Genomic DNA, 13,125 nt, shown 5'->3' with positions numbered 1-13,125 from the left:
TTGCAAATCAACTGGTTAATCAACAGGGAAGATAACCTTGACCTAGGGTTAAAGAAGTCTAGGATGAGAATGAGGTGCATCAAGCACCCCCGCCTCATACTTTGCGAGATTATTTACAACCGATGGGGGTGAGTACGCCCTCATGGATGGTTTTTCTAAAAAATATGGGACACATGAATATTAAGCTAGGGTTGATCCAACTCCTTCCAAAATTCCATGGACTTGAATCTGAAAGTTCATATTTGCACTTGAAAGAGTTTGATGAGATCATAGCCACTTTATATTTTCTAAACATGTCTGAGAACACTGTCAAGCTGAAACTCTTTCCCTTTTCTTTGAAAGAGAGAGCTAAGACATGGTTGCATTCACTATGTCCTGGATCTACTGGCACATGGAATGATATGATAAGGGAGTTCATAAAGAAATTTTTTTCACATCATAAAACAAGCACACTTAGAAAGTCAATCATGAACTTTGCCCAAAAGGAGGATGAAACCTTCTTCCAATGTTGGGAGCAGTTCAAGGATCTTGTCAGTTCATGCCCACAACACGGTTTTGAAACGTGGCACATTACACACTTTTTCTATGATGGACTAACATCTTCCATGCACCAATTGGTTGAGACAATATGCAATGGGGAATTCATGAATAAAAATGTCCATGATGTGTGGGACTACTTGGATAGACTTGCTAAAAATGCACAATCATGGGACACTTACCCCAAAATTAAGCACCACTTCTAAGCCCACTCAATCAAAGGAGAGGGGCAGATTATACCTTCTAAAAGTGGATGGTGATATCAATACGAAAGTATCTAATCTCATAAGGAAATTCAAGGCCATGGAATTAAAGAAAGATAAGGTTAAGGAAATTGTTTGCAGTATTTGTGCTTGCAATGTTCACACAATTGAAAATTGTCCAACAATACTTGCCTTTCAAGAGGTGCTGAATAAGCAATCTAATGCCATAAACAATTACCAAAGACCTTTTAATGGACCGACCTCCAATACATACAATCCCACTTGGAGAAATCATCCAAACTTCAATTGGAGGAATGGACAAACTACTACTCCTTAAGGATTTTTCAATCAAATTCCAAATCAAGTGAAACCTCAGGAGCATTCAGTTCTAAAACACATTCAAGACTAAGAGCTACTTAATCAGAATATGGCACAAGCAATCCAGGAAATCAAATCAGTGATTGAAATGCTTGCGTCATCTGTCCAAAGGATGGAGTCACAATTAGCAATTGGGGGAAAAGGGATGCTTCCTGCTCAACCTCTCCCCAATCTAAAACCACAATATGAGATAAGTGATTCGAGCTCTTTAAATCAGATGGAGCAAGCTAAATCTATCACCACTATTAGAAGTAGGAAGACCATTGACAAAACTATTCCAGTTAAGGCTAAAAAGCCTAAGGACCCGAAGAGGACAACAATGATAGACCTAACACTGCTCCAAAAGAATTGGAACCGAAACTTCAAGGTAAGCCGATTGCCCCATTCCCTTTATGGTTGGTTGCACCAAAACCTCTTTTTAACTCTCAGGACATTCTAGAGGTGTTGAAACAAGTGAAGGTCAATATTCCTCTACTGGATGCGGTTAAACAAATACCTTCATATGCTAAATTTCTGAAAGACTTGTGTATGACCAAAAGACGACAAAATATTCAAAAGAAAATCTTCTTAACTGAGAAAGTGAGTGCCATCCTAAAGCAAGATGTGCCACAGAAATTCAAAGATCCTGGTAGCCCAACCATACCTTGTATAATCGAGAACTACCGAATCGAGCACACATTTCTTGACTTAAGAGTGAGCGTAAATCTGATTCCCTACTCGGTGTATAAACAATTAGGTTTGGGTGAATTAAAACCCATCCTAACCACATTACAACTTGCTGATCGCTCAGTTCATATACCGAGAGGGATAATTAAGGATGTGTTAGTCCAAGTTGACAGATTTTACTACCCAGTAGATTTTATTGTCCAGGATACGGAACCCATCAGTAACATGAGCACTCAGATTCCTGTCATTCTTGGTCACCCATTCCTTGCCACTTCAAATGCAATCATTAATTGCAGGAATGGAATCATGAGTATGTCTTTTGGGAATATAACATTGGAGTTAAATATCTTTTTCAATACTAGCAGACGGTTAGAGGATGATGACGATTTTCACGACATTAACATGATTGACTCTTTCGTGAAAGATAGAATACCTTTGACCTTATCCTCTAATCCTCTAGAGACGTGCCTGGCTCACTCCCATATTTTTGTTGATGACATGATTAAGAAGATGGGTGTCATGCTTGATACTGAGCCAGTACTTGAACTTAACCGATGGAGGCCACAATTTGAAGATTTGCCCCAAACTAATGAAGTGCCTCTACCATATAACCTCAAGGCATCAAAGCTTGACCTAAAACTTTTGCCCTCTGATTTGAAATATGTCTATTTAGGTTAAGACGAACATACCTGGTGGTGATTTCTTCCCACCTTGAGTAAGAATAAGAGAATATGCTTATATCTACTCTCATTAAGCATAAGGGAGCCCTTGGATGGATGATTGCGGACCTTAAGGGAATTGACTCTTTAATTTGTACTCACCGCATTTATCTCGAGGATAATGCGAAGACCTCATGACAATCACAACGTAGACTAAATACAAACATAAAGGAAGTGGTTAAGGCCGAGGTTCTTAAATTATTGGATGTGGGTATCATATACCCTATATCCGATAGTCAATGGGTGAGTCTAACTCAGGTGGTTCCCAAGAAGTCTGAAATCACCATCGTAGGCAATGCCAATAATAAACTCATGCCAACTAGAGTTACTACTGATTGGAGAATGTGCATTGACTACAGGAAATTGAATACTGTCGTGAGGAAGGACCACTTCCCTTTACCCTTTATTGATCAAATCTTAGAAAGGCTAACTGGTCATTCCTATTACTATTTTCTTGATGGATATTTGGGCTACAACCAGATAGAGATATCCCTTGAAGATTAAAAAACAAGACCACGTTTACATTGCCTATAGCACATTTACTTACCAAAGGATGCCATTCGGACTATATAATGCCCCTGCCACTTGTCAGCGATGCATGATGAGTATTTTTTCTGATATGGTGGGGTAATATCTAGAGGTCTTCATGGACGACTTCTCTATCTTCGGTCCATCTTTCAACGATTGCTTAAAGAATCTTAAATGTGTGTTGAAAAGATGTGAAGAAAAGAATTTGGTACTCAATTGGGAGAAGTGTCATTTCATGGTTCATAAGGGAATTGTCCTTGGATATATCATCTCGTGCAAAGGAATCGAGGTAGATAAGGTAAAAATTGATCTTATCTCTAACCTACCTCCACCCAAGAATATACGAGACATGCGATCCTTCTTAGGACATGTCGATTTTTACAGACGATTCATAAAGGACTTTAGTCTCCTCTCTGGTCCTCTATGTAATCTACTTCAAAAGGATGCACCATACGAGTAGACTGAGCAATGCCAGGATGCTTTCACTAAGCTTAAGGGCATGTTAACCACTACACCAATCATGCAGCCACCCAAGTGGAGCCTTCCTTTTGAACTTATGTGTGACACATCTGACTATGCTCTTGGGGCAGTTTTAGGCCAGAGAAAAGAAAAGAAGCCCTATGTTATTCATTACGCAAGTAGAACTCTAAATCCTGCCTAAGTGAACTACTCAACTACGGAAAAGGAACTCTTAGCCATAGTGTTCACTTTGGACAAATTTAGATCCTACTTGATCGGATCCAAGATCGTCGTTTACACAGATCATGCAGCGCTCAAGTATCTTCTTTCTAAGAATGATGCTAAGCCACGCCTAATTAGATGGATCCTTCTACTCCAAGAATTTGATTTGGAAATAAAAGATAAAAAGGGAGTAGAGAACGTAGTGGTTGACCATCTTTCCTGCCTTGATCTCCCTAATTCACCTGAGATGACACATATCAATGACATGTTCCTTGACGAACAACTGTTCAAAGTCTCCCATTCACCTTAGTTTGCTGATATTGCTAATTATCTTACCACAGGTTTCACGCCAACACATTGGACTGCGCAAGATAAGAAGAAATTTTTTAACGAGGTGTGCAAATTCTTCTGGGATGATCCATATTTGTTTAAATATTGTCCAAACCAAATCTTAAGGAGATGTGTGCCAGACAATGAACATTAAAGTGTTATCTCCTTCTGTCACTCTCAAGCCTGTGGTGGTCACTTTTCTTCTAAAAAGACCACGGCCAAGATTCTGTAGTATAGGTTTTACTAGCCCACTATGTTTAAGGGCACTCATGAGTATTACAAGGCTTGTGAGCATTGTCAGAAATTAGGAGCATTGTTCCATCGAAATATAATGCCCTTGAACCCCATCCTTATTATAGAAGCATTTGATTAGTGGGGAATCAATTTCATGGGACCATTCTCCCAATCCTTTGGACATTTATATATTTTGCTCGCAGTAAACTATGTCACTAAATGGGTCGAAGCGATTCCATGCCGGAATAATAACCATCAAACGGTCATTAAATTCTTAAAAGAGAACATTCTTTCCTAGTTTGAAACGCCTCGAGCCATCATTAGTGACGGGGGCTCACACTTTTGTAATAGGCCATTTGCGATTTTAATGAAGAAATATGACATCTCCCATAAAGTGAGCACTCCATACCACCCACAAACAAGTGGGCAGGCTGAGATTTTCAATAAGAAAATTAAACATATTTTGGAGAAGACAGTTAACCCTGATTGAAAGGATTGGTTAATCTGAATGACCAATGCCTTATGAGCTTACCATACCACATTTAAGACCCCTATTGGAATGTCTCCCTTTAGACTTGTCTATGGGAAGGCTTGCCACTTGCCTGTGGAGTTGGGACATAGAGCCTCCTGGAGGATAAAAAATTTGAACTTCAATCTAAACAACACTAGTTCGCTGCGCAAACTTCAGTTGAATGAACTCAAAGAAATTCAGAATGATGCGTATGAGAACTCGAGAATTTACAAGGACAGGATAAAGGCATTTCATGACTAACACATTCTTTGAAAATTATTCACGCCAGGTCAAAAGGTCCTCTTGTATAATTCTCAGTTACATCTCCTTCCGGGTAAGCTTCGATCTCGTTGGACCGGCCCTTTCACTGTTATCAATGTTTATCCTTATGGGGCTGTTGAGATTCGAAATCCAACTAATGGTAATGAGTTTAAAGTAAATGGACATCGATTAAAGCCATTTGTTGAGAAATTTGATTCAGAGGACATGTCCATACCTCTGAATAATACTGTTTACCAGAATTGATCTCCTAGTCTGATGGAGGTATAGGTAGATTTACTGCTTTCATAGGACTAGGGTAGTTTGCTTTTTATCATTCTAGGATAGTTGACTTTATACTGTTAGGATAGTTTGTTTTCCAGTTGTTCTAGGACAGTTTGCTTTTTGTTGGTTTAACTCTTGTACTGACCCACCTTCATGATGAGATTCTTTGGAAAAAGCTGTACAGTCTCCTTGTTAGGTACTACCTTTCCATCACTTCTCATTTTCTTTCGCTGTCTCATGTGCATTGCATGCCTATATCTCTTACATTGAGGACAATGTAGATTTTAGGTTAGGGATGGGAGATTAGGTAACCTAATCAGTATTTTCTTAGTCTTAAGTAAAAATTGTGAATTTCTTTTTTTAATTTTTTCTAGAAATTCTTGTGAATTCGAGTGATTTTGAAGGATAGTTTCGATTTAAGAAGTATAAGATACGTAATGTTGGTGATTTATGACTCTTGGATTTAGTTACTTGTTAAATTTCACAATTAAGTTTGAATTATTAATCCATGATTAGAAGTTTTTAAACATTGATTGAGTCATGATTACACATGTCACATCTACACATTAAGGTGTCCGATGATATTGAATTATTAACTTGGTAATCACTAAGCCTGGAAGGAACCAACCTGGGGAATTTGTCCATCATGTTAAAAAAAAAAAAAAAGAATACCCAGCTAAAAAAAATAGTTGTCATCGAAAATGACTACCTGTTAAAGATCTTTAAAAAGGTTGACACATCGTGAAGCCATTAATGGAAAAATCAAAAGTTGGAAGAATAATAAGGCTGAACTGTAAGGTAAGTTTCGGTTTAAGTTGGATTATCCGGAATGCTCTTTTTGGTTATCAATGTTATCATGAAAATTGATGATTGGACCTTGAATTGTGATAAGTCGAGGTTTTACTATGCACCCATGGATCTCAATGTTTAGAATTGTTCTAATTGATGGATTAATACTTTGAACTTGGCCATGAAGTTTACCGTGCGCTTGAGTTTGGGAAAAGGTAATGCTCACAATTGATGTATCTTAGAATCAAATTATCTGGACTGTTTTTCAAAAACCACTTGAGTTTATAAATATTTATCATGTGGTTCTTGAAATATTTTTCACATACTTTGCTCAGGACTAGCAAAATGCTGGTTGGGGATTGTGTTGAGGGTCAAATATTGCATATTAAACCCCACTTATTGTTTGGATTTATGAACATGATAATGCTTAATGTTCCATTTTAATCATGTTTGTGTTGTAGGGCGAATTCAAGAGCTTGGATTGCAAAGGATGCTATAAGCATGGTTTTAATGCTTAAGAATTACCAAAGCCAATATTAGCAGTTAATCACTAATTTGGGGCCCACCTGATCTTTGGATAGGCCTCAAATTTGTACTCAGCCCTTAAATTAGATGGGATGACGAATGGACGGTGTGGATTTGCTAAACACTTCATAGCGGGCCACACCCTGCATTGTGTAAGTGCACAGCAGGGGTGTGGACGTTGTGCACCGTATCAAGTCAAGCGGTCAGCGACCGCTGACCCGTGTAGATTTGGAAATTTGAAACGCATTCAAATCTCACCACTGCAATGGAGAGACAAGGGACTTGCGGACGGCCCTTGTGGGCCACCATCATGATTCACGGTCCAATCCGGACCATCCATTAGAATCTCACAGTTCAACTGATCAGGACCTAGGTGGCAGAATTGCAAAAGCCAATGGTGATTTGTTTTCAATTATTCAAATGCAGGGTGGACGATAACAAGAAAAGTCCTGTGGGCCACACCGAATTTGATCCAAAGCCGTCCATCTCCGATTGGTTTTTCGAGGAGAATTCAATGGACGGAGTGGATTTCTCAGTTGACACTGATCATGGACCCACCAAACATCACAGCGCAAGACCATGCGCAGGTGGGTGCGAACACAAATCACGGATGTTGCCCCGACCGCTGCAGGCCGTCGAACGATCATGGTCTAGATCGGGGTCATGATCCGGACCGTCTAAAGAAGTCGGAACAGAAAGACCTGATCATAGGGTCCCATAACAGCCACCGCATGCAAGATGTCTCCACGTTTTTTTGCTAAGCAAAATAGAGTTACGCAGTCCGGTTTCATAGCGAGCGGATCTGTGTAAACAGGGTCAGTGACCGACCCAACCGACCTCCCTGTTGCTATAAGAGAGAGAGAGAAGAAAGGGAGGAAAAGGCATCAATCCAAGGATGTAGAGTGGACGACAGAGAAAGAGTTCTCCTTCTCCTTTTCTTCTTTAGTTTATTCTTTTTCTTCCTTAATGTTTTCTTAAGATTTTAGATCATCATGTTTATGATGAGCTAAACCTCTTAGCTAAGGCTAAGAGGTGAAGCTTGTAGTGTGATGGGGTGTTTCTATGGTTTTGATTCATATTTAAGATGAACTCTCTTTGATTTTGGTTTGATTATAAGGAATATTCATAGTTTTTAATGGTTTATTGTGACTTAAATTATAATAGAACTGTGATAGCTTTGAGTATGTTCTTTTCATTATAGGGATTGTGAACTTAAGAACCCTGTTGTTCACCATCGTCCCTTGGGAATGGTTGGATGATGGAATCCTTCCTAACGTTCATAATTTGCTTAGATTGGTTGTGGATTGGTATATTTTGTTGTTGGATTTGTCTCATGGGCATGGTTTAGTGATGGAGTCACTTCTAGTTCTCATACCTATCATTCATTGAGAACTAGATCAAAGGAAGTTCATAGTTGATTTTTAATGACATATCTTCCAATTGGACAAAGATAGGACTCTGATTCCAGTTGTATTCGTGAATCAAGCATAGATCTCCCTGATCTCTACAAGTGGATCCTTAAAAACCCTAGTTTTCCCACCTTTGAATTTTAAAAGTTTTAGTTTAAGAATTCACCATTATTTTCTTACATTCTTCTGATTTAGATTACAACTTCTTCTAGTTCTAGTTCCGGTTACTATCAGATCACGTACAAGGTTCAGTCCCTATGGATTCGACCTCGGTCTTACCGAAATTATTACTACATCATGACCCTATACTTGGGGTCGTGAACAAGTCCCTCATTGGAACACGTTATCACTCACTCCAATTTTCATGATTTTGATCCTATCTTGATTACGTCTAACTCCCTTGTTTGACAAATGGTCCTTTCATATACAATAATCATATTGTAGCGGTGCACTCTCTGAGGCTTAGACTAATAATCCATAATCTCAAGTAAAAGGGAAATATTTTTTTCATGGTTCCATCCCTAAATCCCTTAAATAAGTTTAGGGTCAATACCATAAGATAATCCACCCATTTACAAGTCACAATAAGAAATTTTACAAAAATGAATTGATGAACATACAATCTCTCACATAATTTTTATGTTCAAATCGTAAATTAGAATGACCCAAAATTTAAAACCTAGACCCTCTACTATGGGTTGCATCACCATAAAATTTTTTATACATATACTACTATAACATCCTAGATTTTCACTGTTTTGGATTTCCAAAAATCCTTGAATTTTTTTAATGTAATTAACTTATATTATCACTTACTAACCATTAGTACTCAGTGTTAGTTTATACACGAGTGGTACCAATAAAGAACCACACAAGTCCGATTAATCAACTGTAGGAAGCCAACAAATCCACCCGATCACTTAAACACCGAATTTAGCTACATGATTTGCTCACACAGAGCCTAAACCTAATTGACCTACCACTGATTAATCAAGACAATCATAATTAAATTAAAAGATCTACTCGAAACTGAGTTAGATAAAGCCCGAATCTTGACTAATGGATCAAATAAACCCCGTCACTCTTTTAGCCTAAAACTGACGATTTAGAGTAATCATGACCAAATCTCCACTTTCACTAGTTATAAATAGGCCACACTATGAACATAGTTAATCTAAAACCTAATCATTGCCCACAAGAAATCTCAATACCTAATTCATTTCAGAAATGACCTGATTTTTTGAACAAGTTTTAGGCCACTAATTAGTGGGCCATTAGTTCTAAAACTATAGAATAATGTCCGTCTTACTGGGCTCGACGTCCATCACAGGAGTCAGACCTAAATAGTGTCCAGAATCGCTCAACTTGAGCTGAGGGATGAGTGCATGAGAAGTGCAAATACGCTAAAGGAATAAGCTGAAACTTAAGTGAATTGGGTCATCCACTCTTACACAAAGTTGAGAATTTTGGACCGTTAGTTTACAACTAAACTTCACAGGTAGAGTAAGGATATTTCTCTGCTCATATCCGTATAGCCGCGGCCCCGATCGACCATCGGTGACCGTTGAATAAACTTCTAATCATATTTGTCGATCGGTGCATCCAAATGGCGGGCCGATCATGTTCATACATAGATTATCATTAGGGCTAACTATCCTATGGTGTATATCAATATGTACACCCCATAGTGGACCCTAGAGGTTAGAAAAATCCTCCCATAGGGCTAGTATAGTAAAAATCCAACCCTTGGGGCCATTTACACCAAATCTGAGACTATAAAAGGACCTCATTTGGGCACCCCCTTCTCCCATACGAATTTCATGCCCTACCTTGGTGAAGGAGAAGAGAAAGAGAAAAAGAGAAGGAGAGAAAGAAGAAGGAAGAGAAAGGTGGGCCCAAGGGAGGTAGAATCTTATAACCCCTCTTCCCTCTTCCTCAAGAAACCCCCTATCCACAACTACAAACACAATTTTCAATCGATTGGGTAAGTAACCACTCTTCTCCTTTAGAAACCTATTATGTTAAGCTAGGCCTTGCATGTATTCTAACATACAAGTACGTTTGACTCAGGATCTCTACAAATTGACCTGTGAGTTCGGCAACCCTACGTCGATTCCTCAAGCTCTCAACAATCCATAGGTGCGGACCATTATCCCTAGGTGGCTAAGTACTAATTTTATGATAAATTTAATGATTGTGGATGTTAGATTGATGTGCATGAGTAATTTAGAGAAAATCTAGATAGGAACCTACATGTCAGGTCTACTCAACACGTATGTGATCATAAATTGTTGTTTAATTGGTCTTCAATTCGTTTGGGCATGATATTAGCGTTGCATGTTCACTTCACATCCGATTTATATTTGATCTTCTCTGTAGCATGTATGATTGCCTTATTTCTTGTTGGATTTTTGTACTATGAGTGATGTATTATCCTTTGCCTCTTAAGAAATCCAGCACCACACGCACACACGTTTGACTTATGCTATTAAGAGTAGTTGTATTTATTTAATATCTTAAAATTTTATGCTCGATGTATTGTACGAATGATTCTACCTGTACTAAAAGACGATCTCTTAATTGCGGACGTGTTATTGACTATAACCCACTTTCTGGGTTGGTCAAGGAACTGAAATTTGTGAAGGTGGTTCCGTTGGTTAGACCACCTTGTGACCAGAATGACTGATTTGGGCGGACACGAATGGGCGACAGTAGTGGGACTACATGGGTTGCTTGCACCCGATGTCGTGCGTTATGTGTTCACTGAACTTGGGCAGTCTAGTCCACCAACTGACCAACCATGCTTGTTAACCATGTTTGCTCACGCCTATTTGGAACTTGGAACACCCCTCGCCCACTGACGTCCACTGACAACAGCTGGAAACTGATCCATAGTCTCATGAGCTGGGCATGGTGGAATGGGACACTAAGTCCTAGCTGTCGGCATACGCTAGGGTGACGAGCCTCCCCGTAGTGACCGTAAGTGATCCCGCTTCCCAGCACTCCCCATGTGCTTGCAATCGAGGGTGAGGACCCCGATGGGATCAAGAATCGCAGGGTCCTGGTTTCGCACGTTGAGGGGTCCGAGCCTCGTAAATGGATAAGGGCATTGATATCATCGGAGTGTACCAGTTTTTCCAACCTATTGGATGAACAGAATTAACTAAATACTTGACTAACATTATCCATGCATCGCATTAACTAGGATTTGGCGACTCGGCAGTTGAGGTCGCAATGAGGGAGTGTTGGTCATGCACGACCATGAGACAAAGTCACTCGAGGGAGTGTTGTGGGTGAGGTCATGCATCATACCATAATTCAAGCATATGCATTTAACAAGATTAGTTAGAGATGTGTGAATTTATGCTTTTCATTAAATTCATCATGGAATTGTTATTTGATGTAACTTAATGGCTAATAGCACCCATTGAGTTAGCCACTCACTCCCACTCTGGGACAGTGTTTTAAAACACCAACCAGACACATCATTAGATGCAGGTGAGGCGGAGCTCGATGAGCTTAGTAGGGTGAGCATGGATGAGGAAGAGGAGCTTCCCTGCTTCTAGACTTTTGGTGGATCCTTCTAGTCTGAGTTCGGGCTACTGCGGGGTATGGGTCAGGGCTCTAGTCACTTCAGGTCATGTATGGGTGGGACCTAGTTCCTTATTTAGATAGTTTTGGATCTGTGGGTTTGATACTTTTATATTTAGTGGCACTTGATACTGCTTTATGACTTACTTATGCTTCATGCCTTGTTAAACTCTCCATTGTTTATGAGATCATCCAAATGTAATTAAAATTCAAAGCCTATTAGGGCACTCGTGACACCTGAAAATTCAGGAGTCGAGTTCCTACACGGCCCCTGAAAACTCGGGGTGTTACAGCTACTATATTTGGTTAAGGTTTTACACTTGTTAAGGTAGAAAAACCTACCATCCAGTAGGAGGGTTTTTGGTTTTCAGCCCACTATCTAAAATTCTATTTTTATTTTTATAACTAAGGTTGCTCTAAAATTTTATGGCGTTTTCAAAGTATTTTTCTGCGACTTTCAAAAAAAAATTTTTAAAAATTTAGACTAGTAATTTATTGGGTTTGGTCATAGACACCAATTGAGTCTATAATTTTAACCTACAAATTGAAAATTCAAAAAAAAAAAAAAAGGTAAACTCTACTTCCAATCATTCCTACTTGCTGGAATGATTATCTTGAAAATAAGTAGGGAAGCGGCGGAGGCATCTAGGTATCGATGTTCTCCAAGACAACATGACACCTATGTAGGGCTTAGCACGGGAAGTAAGAAGAGCCATTAAACATCAAAGTTTCTCACCAGGCTCTCCTCATTTTTATATGATGTTGGGAACTCCTTATACATCAGCTTGTAAAAAACGCTTGAAAAAGTTATTTAAATCTATACAGGAACATGATAGTAAAGTTTCACCATCTTTTAATTTAGAAGGTAAACAATTATTTAGGAGAAAATAACACCTTTGGATTTGCACACATATATCCTGTCATCGATGAAATTATAAACGCATCAAGTTGATGAGACGATGAAAGCGATGCAGATGGATCGGGTTCAGAGAAAGGTGATAATTTTCTTATCTACTAGCCGAGAAGATGCTCCTCATATGGACCATATTAACAAGTTATTGATGAATGCTGAGTGAGTTTAAGGTTTTGTAGTAATAAACATTCTCATGTTGTTACTTGTAATAAGTTATTATACACTGCCACTACACCTACCCCAATTCTAACAATCATGATTTTATTATTTTAATGATTTTATTATGAGTTTTAAAACAATATTAAAAAATTCATATAACTAGACTGGACTTAACTCGATTCGAACAACTCAGTTGACTCAACTCGACTTAGCTCGAACCAGCAAGCCGAGGCGAGCTAGAGGGGTGAGATCAAAGACTGAGTTGAGCTGAGCTCGAGATTGGGTCATGGTGGGGTTGAGCTGAGCCGAGCTTGGCCTAGCTCAAATTGAACTTGACTCACATTCAGCTCTAGCTGTATATATTATTACATAACGAGAGCCATGGATATGTATGACACGAGTAAAATAT

At 39.0% G+C, this 13,125-nt stretch overlaps 1 non-coding gene across 1 annotated transcript; it reads right to left on the bottom strand.

Moving 5' to 3' along the window:
- Nucleotides 1-449: 449 nt before the first annotated feature.
- LOC131217722 (small nucleolar RNA R71) lies at nt 450-556 on the bottom strand. The gene has a single exon (XR_009157313.1). It is a non-coding gene; the product is annotated as a small nucleolar RNA R71 (small nucleolar RNA).
- Between the last annotated feature and the right edge of the window lie 12,569 nt (nt 557-13,125).

Source organism: Magnolia sinica, chromosome 10 (genome assembly GCF_029962835.1).
Source record: "Magnolia sinica isolate HGM2019 chromosome 10, MsV1, whole genome shotgun sequence".
Classification (NCBI taxonomy): domain Eukaryota; kingdom Viridiplantae; phylum Streptophyta; class Magnoliopsida; order Magnoliales; family Magnoliaceae; genus Magnolia; species Magnolia sinica.
This window is presented reverse-complemented; position numbering and strand designations above follow the sequence as displayed.